Source organism: Scyliorhinus canicula, chromosome 23, assembly GCF_902713615.1.
Source record: "Scyliorhinus canicula chromosome 23, sScyCan1.1, whole genome shotgun sequence".
In the NCBI taxonomy this organism is placed as follows: domain Eukaryota; kingdom Metazoa; phylum Chordata; class Chondrichthyes; order Carcharhiniformes; family Scyliorhinidae; genus Scyliorhinus; species Scyliorhinus canicula.
Genome location: NC_052168.1, coordinates 24208241 through 24222196, shown reverse-complemented (window position 1 = coordinate 24222196; position 13956 = coordinate 24208241). Strand labels below are relative to the sequence as shown.

General features: G+C 47.2%; 1 protein-coding gene across 4 annotated transcripts in view; it reads left to right on the top strand.

Annotated features, from left to right (window-relative positions):
* LOC119956443 (ankyrin repeat and fibronectin type-III domain-containing protein 1-like) overlaps positions 1–13956 on the top strand; it is a 320281-nt gene that overhangs the window by 53267 nt on the left and 253058 nt on the right. For 3 of the 4 annotated variants that reach the window (XM_038783685.1, XM_038783680.1, XM_038783683.1), the window contains one exon: positions 3756–4257. The exons of the other annotated variant lie outside the window; for it this stretch is intronic. The gene's annotated coding sequence lies outside the window, so the exon portion shown is untranslated. The remainder of the gene's footprint in view (positions 1–3755; positions 4258–13956) is intronic. 4 annotated transcript variants of the gene reach the window in all.

Genomic DNA, 13956 nt, shown 5'->3' with positions numbered 1-13956 from the left:
GGAAGGTGAACGCAAATTTATACTGGCAATTTTTATCCAATGGAATGGACCAAAAGACATTGCTAGTATCCAGAACTGCAAAATATTTTGACTGAAGTCTCGGGACTCGTGGCAATGGTGGGGGCTGCTAATGGAGTTACTTTGTTGAGTTCTCTACAGTCAATGGTCAGTCTCCATGAACCATCTAGTTTTCTTACAGGCCAAATCGGGGCATTGTTTGTTGAGGCTACGGGCCGAATTACACCTTGATCCAATAAACTTTGAATTACCTTATCTATTTCTCCCTCGGCTTGCTGTGGAAACCCGTATTGTTTCTGGGGCTTAGGATTGGGACCTGTAATGGTGACCATTCCTGGAATTTTACCGCAATTGTGCTTGCGCTGGGAAAAAGATGCTTTGTGTTTCTTCAAGACTTCCCCAATTGTTTTGTCCATGGTAATGGTTTGTGGATCAAACCAGTAATCTCCCACTGAGCAAATCCTGTGTTCGTAGTCTCCTACTGTGAGCATGGCGGGGGCTCGTGCTGCTCTAGCCATTTTCCACACACACTTATTCATGGGGTCAAAAGAAAGGTTGTATGAGCTCATGAAATCTATCCCCAAAATGTGCTCTGCAGTCTGGGGTAAATCTACTAAAACGACTGAGTGCTTGGTTCTAATGTTACCGATCTGAATATCCACAGGAGCGGTAATGTGTCCCCTGCTGGAGGCGTCCTGTAAATCCACTAAGAGTGATAGTGTCTGTAGTGGGCCATATATCTCGCTGATACATCGTGGAGAAATTTAACATGGTTCGGAACCCTCCTGTGTCCCAAAGGAATTCTATGGGGTGTCCCCGGACTGTGCCTGTGACTACCGGTCTTCCGGACTTGTTCCAGAGTGTGTCGCAGACCCAAGTTGGGGAGTCCAAACACCGTCAATCGGTGCCATTTATGGCCAAATCATCTGAACAGGCGCTAACGCTGTGGATAGGGACTGGCATTGTTCCTATGTGGGGCATTTGCATGCTGATTCCGTTGCTGGTTCGGGGGGGCATTCTCGGGCATAATGCCCCTCCTGTCCACAATTATAGCATCCCTGTGCTTCATTTACTCAGACGGGGTCTTGGTGTTGTCCTTACTGGATTCATGTTTGCTTCTACCTTCTCCTGCTCTGCCTTTTTATGTAGGGATTGTTCCCAAGCTCTAGAGAGTCTCTTCAGAACCCATTCTGCATTGTGTGTGGTGTCTGAGGGGTCATAATTTGCACATGCTCTTTGTCCTGCATCTGTGGCATGGGAGACTAAAATATGGGTCCATTTGGCCATATTGTCTGCTGTTAAATGGGCGCGGGCTAAATCTCCAAATACTGCTGTGAAGTGTATCCAGAGGTGTCCAGCAAATGCTGTTGGATGCTCTCCTTTCTTCTGCCTTCATTGGTTGAGTCCATCTACGGGATCTCCTCGATTGTAGCCAATTGCATCTAGGATGGCTGTCTTCATATCCTGGAGGCTACCGCCTCCTACATTTTGTGGGTCGGGAAGGGCTGAACTAACGGATAGGTCAAGGCTCATTACTATGAGTTTCACTTGCTCCTGTTCGTCCAGACCGTACATGACTGTCTGTTGTCCAACTCCTTTCAAAGAAATGGTGTGGGTCTGATGTTGGGTGAAAGGGTTCTATTTTATCACGGGCATCCCTTAACTGGGTGATGGTTAGTGGGGTGGTGTACACAAAATCGGGTTGGTCTTCTGTCGGTACGCTGCGTTGCGTGGTTACTAGATTAATAGGGTTGTGTGCTGCCTGTGCAGTCAGTGGTGTGGGTGCTTTCCTTTTCGGGGCCTGGGGGAGGGGGGGGGGGGTCTATTCTGAATCTCTGTTCCGTTTACGTGTCGATGGGCAGTTTCATTAAGTTCCTGCCAATCGGGGCCATCTTCCTGGTCTAAATTTGGTCCAAAGGTGTCTCTGAAAACATTTTGCACTGAGAGCAGAGACTGTAACCGTGAAATCTGCTGCCTGCATTTGACGTGGTCTACCGAACTCTGCCTTTGTTCCGTTGTGGAACTGTGGAGTGCTCGTACGGCTGCCTTTAATTCCTCGCATTGCTTCTTTAATTGCTCTACTTGGTGTTCCGTTTCTTCTCTTACCAAAACTGTGCGTTGCGTGTCTTGGTAGGCCTTATCATATTTTGTCTGAAAGCTGCTTAGGTGAGCTAGACAAGATTGGTGTGCCCGTTTGACATCAACCATTTCCTTGTCCTTCGCTGCTAGCTGCTCTCAGAGTTGTTCATTTACTTTTTCGCATTCACTAACATTTCCCTCACTACTCTTCTCTTTCTCTACAAGCTGTCTACGGAGCGTCCTCATGACCTCCTCTGTGCCTCGTAATTGTGCCAAACAAGACACGATTGCCATCGGCTTACGAACTTTACCTCAACTTTTTTTATGGATCGCGGTCAGGTTATCCCACCAAGTTTGCCCTATACTACTAGGACTTGTCTCTTCATTTGCACAAAACTCAGACCATAGGGGCCATCCTTTCCCCTTTCGGTACTTTCTAATTTCCTCTTCCCATATCGGATACCTGAGTACCAGTCCTTTGTCTTCAGGAAATATGTCATTAGAATGCAAATCGGCTGGAGGTTTCAATACTGTCTGGTTCTCTGCTTACAAATATACATTTAGGTTCTGAGTCTGCCTGAATCTTGTATTGGCCATATTTCCCTTGAGTCTTTGCAAATGTCCATGTTTCTTTGTAAGTGGCCATCCCAGATGGCTACACTAGTCAGTGTGGTTGTTGCTGGTGTTGGCCGCTCATGTTATTATTATTCACTTGGGTCAATGCTGGAGTTACTGGTCTCTGGGATGACTGTTGGTTCTGGGGTTCCTGTTGGTGTGACGGTTGCTGCTGGTGACTTGGTTTGCTGCTGGCCACTGGGTTTGCTGCTGGTGCTGGGGTTTCTGCTGGTCTCTGAGGTTACTGTTGGGGCTGGCATTGCTCCTGGTTGCTCAGGTTGCTGGTGGTGATGGGGTTCCTAATGGTTCTGCGGTTGCTGCTGGTCCCTCAGGTTTCTTCTGGTCTTTGGCATTTCTGCTGTTCGCTGGGTTGCTATTGGCGCTGGGGTTGCTGCTGGTGGTGGGATTACTGTTGGTGCTGTGCGCAGGGCGTCCAGCTGGTCCCTCAGGTATCTGCCGGTGCTGGTAGCTGGTGTTGGTGTTGGTCACTGGGGTTGCTGCTGATTGCTGGGATTGTTACCAGAGCTGGTTGCCAAGGTTATGGCTTGTCGCTCACGTTAATGTTGGTTGCTAGGGTGGCTGTTGGTGGGGTCGGTTCCTGCTGGTCGTGGGGGTTGCTGTTGGTGCTGGGGTTGCTGGTGGTCATTCAAGCTGCTGTGGTGGGGATTGCTGTTGGTGCCAGGTGTAGGGGATTTTTGTGAGGGCCACGAAGAATCCAGCACGAATTGAAGGATAGAAAGTGCAGCTTAGCTTTTGGTCAATGATAACCTCCAGGGTCTTGATAGTGGAGGGATTCAGCGATGGTAATGCTATTGAATGCCATGGGGTGATGGTTAGATTCACTCCTGTTGGAGATGGTCATTGCCTGGCACTAATGTGGTGCGAGTGTTACTTCAATCTACTAGACACTGCTGCCGGCAACACCTAGGAGAAAACTCATTCTGAGCCTTAAAAAAATGTTTTTTTTCTCATTTTACCTGAACATTTGTTGAAATGATTGCTGGCAGGCATTTCTAACTGCTCGCTCATCTCTTTCCCACCAGGTTGGCAGGGTTAACACTGACCTTTCAGTGACTCAGATCCATCAATGAGAAAGGATCATTTGGGGTGGCCCGCTGGAATTGATGAAGCTGACAGAAGTCCGTGCCTTCATGGGGGAAACAGAGGAACAGTTTTATGAAGTGAGCCAAAACACCCTCAAAACTAAGATCAGCAAATTCCATTCACACTGAGACACCGGGGCAGCTGAGAGATGAGAATGGATTTTCCCATTAAACTTCAGTTAAAGGATCTTAGCTCCCAGCCTGCGCCGAATTGTAATGATTCCCTTCAAATGCCATGGATACCAGAGTGCCCCTGTGGACTGACCTTAGCATGTGTAATTTCACACCATATCCAATATCCCCCCAGAGATCAGCCTGCAGATCGCGGCTAAGATGAAAAACTGAGGCAGCAGTTTCCACGGCAGCTGAAAATATGGAACAGCCTACACACATTTGGGAACCCTGATGCACACTTGTCAAACCAGAAACACTGATAATAACTGTAAGTAGAATTGCGATTTTGTAAAAAAAACCTTTCAAAGGCAACGTAAAACATTCAAGCTCATTCAAGACTGTTGGAATGTTACTGGAAATTGAATCCATAGGATAAAGGGATGATGGTAATGTGGAGACAAAATTTGCTACAAGACAGAAAACAGGAGCATAAATAGTTATTTTTCAGACTGGAAGGACAGTGGTGGCCCCCAGGGATCAGTAACGAGATCACTTCTTAATTTATGTTTTATATATATGCCGTTTTTAATAATCTTCAGCCATGATTCAGCGATGCTGAGGAGGTCGTGGATAGCACGTTCAGTGAGTTGGTCACACCGCAGATTAGGATTGGTGAGGGAGACAGGGAATGGGTGACCAAAAGGCAGAGAAAGAGCAGGAAGGCAGTGCAGGTGTCCCCTGCGGTCATCTCCCTCCAAAACAGGTATACCGTTTTGGATACTGTTGGGGGAGATGACTCACCAGGGGAAGGCAGTAGTAGCCAGGCTCATGGCACAGTGGCTGGCTCTGCTGCACAGAAGGGCGGGAAAAAGACTGGCAGGGCTATAGTCATAGGGGATTCAATTGTAAGGGGAGTAGACAGGCGTTTCTGTGATCGAAAACGAGACTCCTGAATGGTATGTTGCCTCCCGGGTGCTCGGGTCAGGGATGTCTCCGATCGGCTGCAGGACATACTAAAGGGGGAGGGTGAACAGCCAGTTGTCGTGGTGCATATAGGCACCAACGATATAGGTAAAAAAAAGGATGAGGTCCGACAATCAGAATTTAGGGAGTTAGGAGATAAGTTAAAAAGTAGGACCTCAAAAAGGTAGTAATCTCAGGATTGCTACCAGTGCCACGGGACAGTCAGAGTAGAAATTCAAGAATAGTCAGTATGAATACATGGCTTGAGAGATGGTGCAGGAGGGAGGGGTTCAGATGTTTGGGACATTGAAACCGGTTCTGGGGGCGGTGGGACCATTACAAACCGGATGGTCCACACCTGGGCAGGACTGGAACCAATGTCCTAGGGGGTGCTTTTGCTAACACTGTTGGGGAGGTTTTAAACTAATGTGGCAGGGGGATGGGAACCAGATTAGGAAGTTAGAGGACAGTAAAGAAGCAGCAACTAAAGCCGGTAAGGTACGAGATAATAAACTCCATGTGACTAAGGGGAAGAGTCGACAGGGAAGAGATGATGAACGCAAAGGAACAGGTGGTCTGTCGTGCATTTGTTTTAATGCGAGAAGTGTAGCAGGTAAGGCAGATGAATTTAGGGCTTGGATCAGTACCTGGGAATATGATGTTATTGGTATTACTGAGACTTGGTTGAAGGAAGGACAGGACTGGCAACTGAATATCCCAGGGTATAGATGCTTCAGGAGGGATAGAGAGGGAGGTAGAAGGGGTGGAGGAGTTGCATTACTCGTCAGAGATGATATCACAGCTGTGATTAAGGAGGGCACGATAGAGGATTCGAGCACTGAGGCAATATGGGTGGAGCTAAGAAATAGGAAGGGTGCAGTAACATTGTTGGGACTTTACTACAGGCCTCCCAAAAGTGAGCATGAAGTAGAGGTACAAATATGCAGACAGATTATAGAAAAATGTAGGAGCAATAGGGTGGTTGTGATGGGAGATTTTAACTTCCCCAACATTGAATGGGATTCGTGTAGTGTTGGAGGCGTAGATGGAGCAGAGTTTGTAAGGAGCATCCAGGAGAGTTTTTTAGAGCAGCATGTAAATAGTCCAACTCGGGAAGGGGCCATACTGGACCTGGTATTGGGGAATGATCCCGGCCAGGTGGTTGATGTTTCAGTCGGTGATTACTTTGGGAATAGCGATCACAATTCCGTAAGTTTTAGAATACTCATGGACAAGGACAAAAGTGGTCCGAAAGGAAGAGTGCTAAATTGGGGAAAGGCAGAGTATAACAAAGTTCGGCAGGAGCTAGGGAATGTGGATTGGGAGAAGCTGTTTAAGGGTAAATCCACATTTGAAATGTGGGAGTCTTTTAAGGAAAGGTTGATTAGAGTGCAGGACAGACATGTTCCTGTGAAAATGAGAGATAGAAATGGCAAGATTAGGGAACCATGGATGACGGGTGAAATTGTGAGACTAGCTAAGATGAAAAAGGAAGCATATGTAAGATTGAGGCGACTCAAAACTGATGAAGCTTTGGAGGAATATTGGGAAAGTAGGACGAATCGAAAACCGCAATAAAGAGGGCTAAAGGGGGTCATGAAATATCTTTGGCTAACAGGGTTAAGGAAAATCCCAAAGCCTTTTATTCGTATGTAAGGAGCAAGAGGGTAACTAGGGAAAGGATTGGCCCACTCAAAGACAAGAGAGGGAATTTATGCGTGGACTCAGAGGAAATTGGTGAGATTCTTAATGAGTACTTTGCATCGGTATTCACAAAGGAGAGGGACAAGACGGATGTTGAGGCTAGGGATGGATGTTTAAATACTCTAGGTCAAGTTGTCATACGGAAGGGGGAAGTTTTGGGTATTCTAAAAGACATTAAGGTGGACAAGTCCCCAGGACCGGATGGGATCTATCCCAGGTTACTGAGGGAAGCGAGGATCGAAATAGCTGGGGCCTTAACAGACATCCTTGTAGCATCCTTGAGCACGGGTGAGGTCCCGGAGGACTGGAGAATTGCTAATGTTGTCCCTTTGTTTAAGAAGGGTAGCAGGGGAAATCCAGGGAATTACAGACCTGTGAGCTTGACGTCAGTGGTAGGCAAACTGTTGGAGAAGATACTGAGGGATAGGATCTATTCACATTTGGAAGAAAATAGACTTATCAGTGATAGGCAGCATGGTTTTGTGCAGGGAAGGTCATGTCTCACAAATCTAATAGAATTCTTTGAGGAAGTGACAAAGTTAATTGATGAGGGAAGGGCTGTAGATGTCGTATACTTGGACTTTAGTAAGGCGTTTGATAAGGTTTCCCATGGCATGTTGATGGCAAAAGTGAAGTCGTATGGGGTTCAAGGTGCACTAGCTAGATGGATAAAGAACTGGCTGGGCAACAGGAGACAGAGAGTAGTGGTGGAAGGGAGTGTCTCAAAATGGAGAAGGGTGACTAGTGGTGTTCCACAGGGATCCGTGCTCGGACCACTGTTGTTTGTGATCTACATAAATGACCTGGAGGAAGGTATAGGTGGTCTGATTAGCAAGTTTGCAGATGATACTAAGATTGGTGGAGTTGCAGGTAGCGAGGAGGACTGTCAGAGAATACAACAAAATATAGATAGATTGGAGAGTTGGGCAGAGAAATGGCAGATGGAGTTCAATCCAGGCAAATGCGAGGTGATGCATTTTGGAAGATCAAATTCAAGAGCGGACTATATGGTCAATGGAAGGGTCCTGGGGAAAATTGATGTACAGAGAGATCTGGGAGTTCAGGTCCATTGTACCCTGAAGGTGGCTACGCAGGTTGATAGAGTGGTCAAGAAGGCATACAGCATGCTTGCCTTCATCGGACGGGGTATTGAGTACAAGAGTCGGCAGGTCATGTTACAGTTGTATAGGACTTTGGTTAGGCCACATTTGGAATACTGCGTGCAGTTCTGGTCGCCACATTGCCAGAAGGATGTGGATGCTTTGGAGAGGGTGCAGAGGAGGTTCACCAGGATGTTGCCTGGTATGGAGGGTGCTAGCTATGAAGAAAGGTTGAGTAGATTAGGATTGTTTTCGTTGGAAAGACGGAGGTTGAGGGGGGACCTGATTGAGGTCTGCAAAATTATGAGAGGTATGGACAGGGTGGATAGCAACAAGCTTTTCCCAAGAGTGGGGGTGTCCGTTACAAGGGGTCACGATTTCAAGGTGAGAGGGGGAAAGTTTAAGGGAGGTGTGCGTGGAAAGTTTTTTACGCAGAGGGTGGTGGGTGCCTGGAACGCTTTACCAGCGGAGGTGGTAGAGGCGGGCACGATAGCGTCATTTAAGAGGCATCTAGACAGGTATATGAATGGGCGGGAACAGAGGGAAGTAGACTTTGGAAAATAGGAGACAGGTTGAGATAAAGGATCTGGATCGGCGCAGGCTGGGAGGGCCGAAGGGCCTGTTCCTGTGCTGTAATTTTCTTTGTTGTTTGTTCTTTGAATATCTTGCAGGTTAGCTCTTGGTTTTCAGACATTGCATTCCCATGTGCTTCACCTCTGCAGGCCAAAATCCAGACTCCGTAGGTGCGTGCTGGGGATAAGGGTTATCCTCTAATGAGGTGGCTCAGGAATGGATGAGGAGGTGCTACAACCAAAGTACCGACTGTGGCGCCCTGAAGATGTGATTCTGTTACCTGGACCTATTGGGTGGCAAAGTACAGTACGAGCCAACCAGGGCGTCTCATTTTGTGGCCTTCTCCTGTAGCTATCCTGTAACTGTACAAAAAGGAGGTCTGGTGCTGGATATAGAGGAGAACCTAGTGCGCCACTCAGGCTGGGAGGGCCGAAGGGCCTGTTCCTGTGCTGTAATTTTCTTTGTTCTATTCAAGAGCCGCAAGACACCGGCAACGTTTCAAACACATTTTTATTACTATTGCACACACTTCCATGAGGAAACCTTCAGCTTCTTTCCCTCTAAGCTTCCGGGCTTCCTTAGGCAAAACTCAAATCTGCTTCACTGACACACATCAGAGCTAGCTCATGCTCACGGCTTAACGGACTTAACCAGTCTTGCTTCTCCAATGTGGAATATCATTCGAAAGGTTAAAAAAAAATTGATTTTACTTGGGAAAGAAGCTGTAGCCCACTACTGAAGGACAAATCTGAATCAGAGTTCCTGTGTCCCTTGGGGCGGTACGGTGGCGCAGTGGTTAGCACAGTTGTCTCACGGCACTGAGGATCCGGGTTCGATCCCGGCCCCGGGTCACTATCCGTGTGGAGTTTCCACATTCTCCCCGTGTCTACGTGGGTCTTATACCCACGACCCAAAGATGTGCAGGGCAGGTGGATTGTCCATGCTAAATTGCCCCTTAATTGGAAAAAAAGAATTGGATACTCTAAATTTAAATAAAAAGTTCCTGTATCCCCACAGAAGTAGATTCGCACAATCCTGTTCCGCATTAATCTCCCTTTCCAGAGGGAAATTGGGGGGCCAGCAGCGAGCGGGTGGGTTAGCAAGTCAGGGAAAATTTGTGCCGATGGACACCTGACCTAATGCAGCACCAGTGGGGAAACTGCAAAATAAATTGTGTCATCACAGAATTTACAGTGCAGAAGGGGGCCATTCGGCCCATCGAAAGAGCACCCGACCCAAGCCCACACCTCCGCTCTATCACCGTAACCTAATAACCCCACCCAACCTTATTTTGGACACTAACGGGTTTTGAGCATGGCCAATTCACCTAACCCGCACATCTTTGGACTGTGGGAGGAAACCGGAGCACCCGGAGGAAACCCACACAGACACGGGGAGAACGGGCAGACTCCGCACAGACAGTGACCCAAGCCAGGAATCGAACTTGGGACCCTGGAGCTGTGAACCAATGGTGCTAACCATTGTGCTACATTGCTGCTCCGTCATGGTGCTGGAATGAATTGTTGATCTTGATCCTGTTCCCTCCTTCTTCCCAATGCTGCTGCCTGCTCTCCCGTTCTCCCCTTCTGTGAAGCTGCTTGTGGACAAGGATGTGCCCGAGTGTTTACCGGATTTAACGGGTTTCAGAGCACAAGGATTGTGCTGCACTCTGTTTCAAAGAGCCACATGCGGCTCGTGAACTACACTTTGGCCACCCCTGATAGTGATCACTGGCCTCGACTTCAGTAAAGAGGCATATTTCAAAGTTTGTAGTTGACACCAAGTTTGGAAATGAGGTAAACAGTCAGACTTCAGCCTGGTATAGACAGACTAGTGAAATTGGATTATAAATCAATGAAATGAAACAAGGTGGTGCATTTTAGAAGGGAGCTGGCAAAAGGTAACATAACATAAATGGTACAATTCTAAAAAGGATCCAGGAATGGATATCTGGGCCTGGAATCCGCCCCCCCCCCCCCCACCGTCGGTACTTTGGGGGGGGGGGGGAGAGGGTGAGACGCACTCACACACCCATTCATACACACACACTTTGACACTCAGACACACACACATTAATATGCTCACACACACACTCACTCACACATGCAGTTTCACACACACACAGAGCGCAGTTCTCCAGCCTCGTTACATTCCCGCTCAAGCGAAACAAGGCCAGTGAATAGCAGGAGAGACTGGCAATGAGAACCGCGCCAGGTAGTTTGCAATGCAACTGGCCCGCTCCGTAGGTGAAATCGGGATCTCGCCATAACCCCATTTCCATACAATTAACGAGGGTCACCCCATACCATGCTTCCATCATTCATCAGCTGGGGTCGATTAGTACTCCTTTTGAAAAATGTGAACCTGGCGGAAGAGCTTCTGTGGGGAGGAGTTGAGGTGAGTAGCCACCTTTGCTCGCAGGCAAAGAGCCTGGGGCGCTGGGCATTCCACCCCAGTGCTCGGTGAGAGGTGGGGACCCTTGGCTGGGTGTGGGGGAACCCTCCACAGGGGTGGGCTGCCTTGGGAGGGTGGGATTGGCGGTGGGGAGGCAACTGTAGTGCAACCGTGCATGGCACCACCATGCCAACCTCTGAATCGTGTGTGCCTGCTCCTGGGCAAACTTTGTCCCTGCCCATCTTCCCAATAAGAAGTCTTACAACACCAGGTTAAAGTCCAACAGGTTTGTTTCAAACACGAGCTTTCGGAGCACGGCTCCTTCTTCAGGTGAATCCTGAAGAAGGAGCCGTGCTCCGAAAGCTCGTGTTTGAAACAAACCTGTTGGACTTTAACCTGGTGTTGTAAGACTTCTTACTGTGCTCACCCCAGTCCAACGCCGGCATCTCCACATCACATCTTCCCAATGACCACCCATAACCCCCACCGACTGCTGAGGCCTCTGGCCTTACGGCTGAAGGCTAATGCTAATATGGAATTGGCAATTGTGGTTAAGTGAGCACTTCACACAACCCAAGGGCGGCACGGTAGCACAGTGGTTAGCACCATTGCTTCACAGTGCCATGGACCCTGTTTGATTCCCGGCTTGGGTCACTGTCTGTGCGGAGTCTGCACGTTCTCCCCATGTCTGCGTGGGTTTTCTCCGGGTACTCCGGTTTCCTCCCATAATTCCCGAAAGACGTGCTGTTAGGTAATTTGGGCATTCTGAATTCTCCCTCTGTGTACTCGAATGGGTGCCGGAATGTGGCGACTAGGGGCTTTTCACAGTAACTTCATTGCTGTGTTAATGTAAGCCTACTTGTGACAATAAAGATTACTTTATACTTTTACTTTTTTTACTTTGCACAGTAAATAAAAATAAACTGGTGGCAAGAATGTAAGTAAGCAGAGAGCGCAGATTTAAAGTAATTAAAACAAAGACCAGAGGAAATTTGAATCTTTTTTTTAACATAGCATATTTTTATGATGTGCCTGAAAGGGTGGTGGAAGCACATTCAATGTTAATTGTCCAAAGGGCATTGGGTACATTTTGTAGGGTTAATGGGAAAGAGAACTGCCACAGACACAGTGGGCCGAACAGCCTCTTTTTGTGCTGTATGTTTACCTACATTTTCAAAAAGCTTATTTTCTCACTTTTACCTGATTTTCCTCATGACACAGATTTATAGGAATCAGTAGCTTTCTAGAACCTCAGCAAACCATCCATTCATCATGCACATACCTCGACAGTGGGCCCTCGCATCCATGACAAGTTTAGTGGCTCGGGGATATATAATCGGGCAGGACGTTGGTAGCCATCAAACAATCTGTTCAATCATCAACAGGATGTGTGGCCTTAACAAGGCACTTTGGCTAGTTGCCGATTCAAATTTGTGCAGAATGTGGTGCTTGTAGCTTGGCTGCCCATTTATACACACCATTATATACCCCTACCGTTTATATACACCATTATACACCCCTAGTGTTTATACACACCATTATACACCCCTGTCATTTATACACACCATTATACACCCTTAGTGTTTATACACACCATTATACACCCCTACCATTTATACACATCATTATACACCCCTAGTGTTTATACACATCATTATACACCCCTGTCATTTATACACACCATTATACACCCCTACCATTTATACACATCATTATACACCTCTAGTGTTTATACACATCATTATACACCCCTGTCGTTTATACACACCATTATACACCCCTGTCATTTATACACACCATTATACACCCCTACCATTTATACACATCATTATACACCCCTAGTGTTTATACACACCATTATACACCACTACAGTTTATACACACCATTATACACCCCTAGTGTTTATACACACCATTATACACCCCTGTCATTTATACAGATCATTATACACCCCTACCATTTATACACATCATTATACACCCCTAGTGTTTATACACACCATTATACACCACTACTGTTTATACACATCATTATACACCCCTACCATTTATACACACCATTATAAACCTCTATTGTTTATACACACCATTATACGCCCATCCATTTATACACATCATCCATTATGACCATGAGACATAGGGGCAGAATTAGGCCACTCGGCCCATCGAGTGCTCCGCCATTCAATCACGGCTGATATATTTTTCATCCCCATTCTCCTGCCTTCTCCCCATAACCCCTGATCCCCTTATTAATCAAGAACCGACACATCTCTGTCTTAAAGACACACAGTGATTTGGCCTCCACAGCCTTCTGTGGCATAGAGTTCCACAGATTCACCACTACCATTTATATCCACTATTAATTATATAGCCCGTCCGTTTATACACACCATCAATTATGCACCTGCCTGTTCATACGCACCATCCATTATACACTCCACCTATTTATACATCCCATCCATTATCCGCCCTACCATTTATACACACCAGCAAATATGCACTCGCCCGTTTAAAGGCAGCATCTATTATACACCCGCCCGTTTATACGCAGCAGCCATTATACACCCACCCGTTTATATGCACCATCAATTATACACCTCGTCCAAATTCAGCCGTTATGTAGGGGAATGACATGCACGAGGTGGCTCCTGCTACAGGACTGCACCTTTTGCTCTTTTCTTTTAGTTTAAGGGGTAATTTCTTTTGCAAACACACAGAATTAATGGGATAAGGATCCTATATCAGTGAAATGCTATGAAAGGTCAGTGGAAAAAAGGCAGACATTAGCAGTTCATCATCAGAATCAGAGGCCTCTCAAACCTCGTCGGCAGAAAAGATGGCAGATATGGAATGAGGCACCGCGTAGGGTAAATGGGAACTTCTCTTGTGCAAGGATGAGCCTGGTACAGTTTAAGGTGGTGCACAGGGTGCATATGACTCGGGTGAGAATGGGTGGGTTCTTTCAGGGGGTAGCAGATGGGTGTGGGCGGGGGCCAGCGAATCACGCACACGTGTTTTGGGTTTGTGAAAAATTGTGAAGATTCTGGGTGTGGTATGGATATGAGCACTGCCATTTGTGCAGAGCACTGGCTTCCCATTGGCTCTGGCTGGTCATGTGCCTCTCGTCCGAATGGTTGGGACTAGTCATGTGACTGTTCTCCAATTGGTCGAGAGGCAAGTAGGCCCCGCCTCTGAGGCGGGGTATAAGTACCCAGAGTTCCCGGCGGTCGGCCATTCTCTGTAGTCGACCACCGGGCTAACAACTAGCTGATTAAAGCTACAGTTCAGATCCT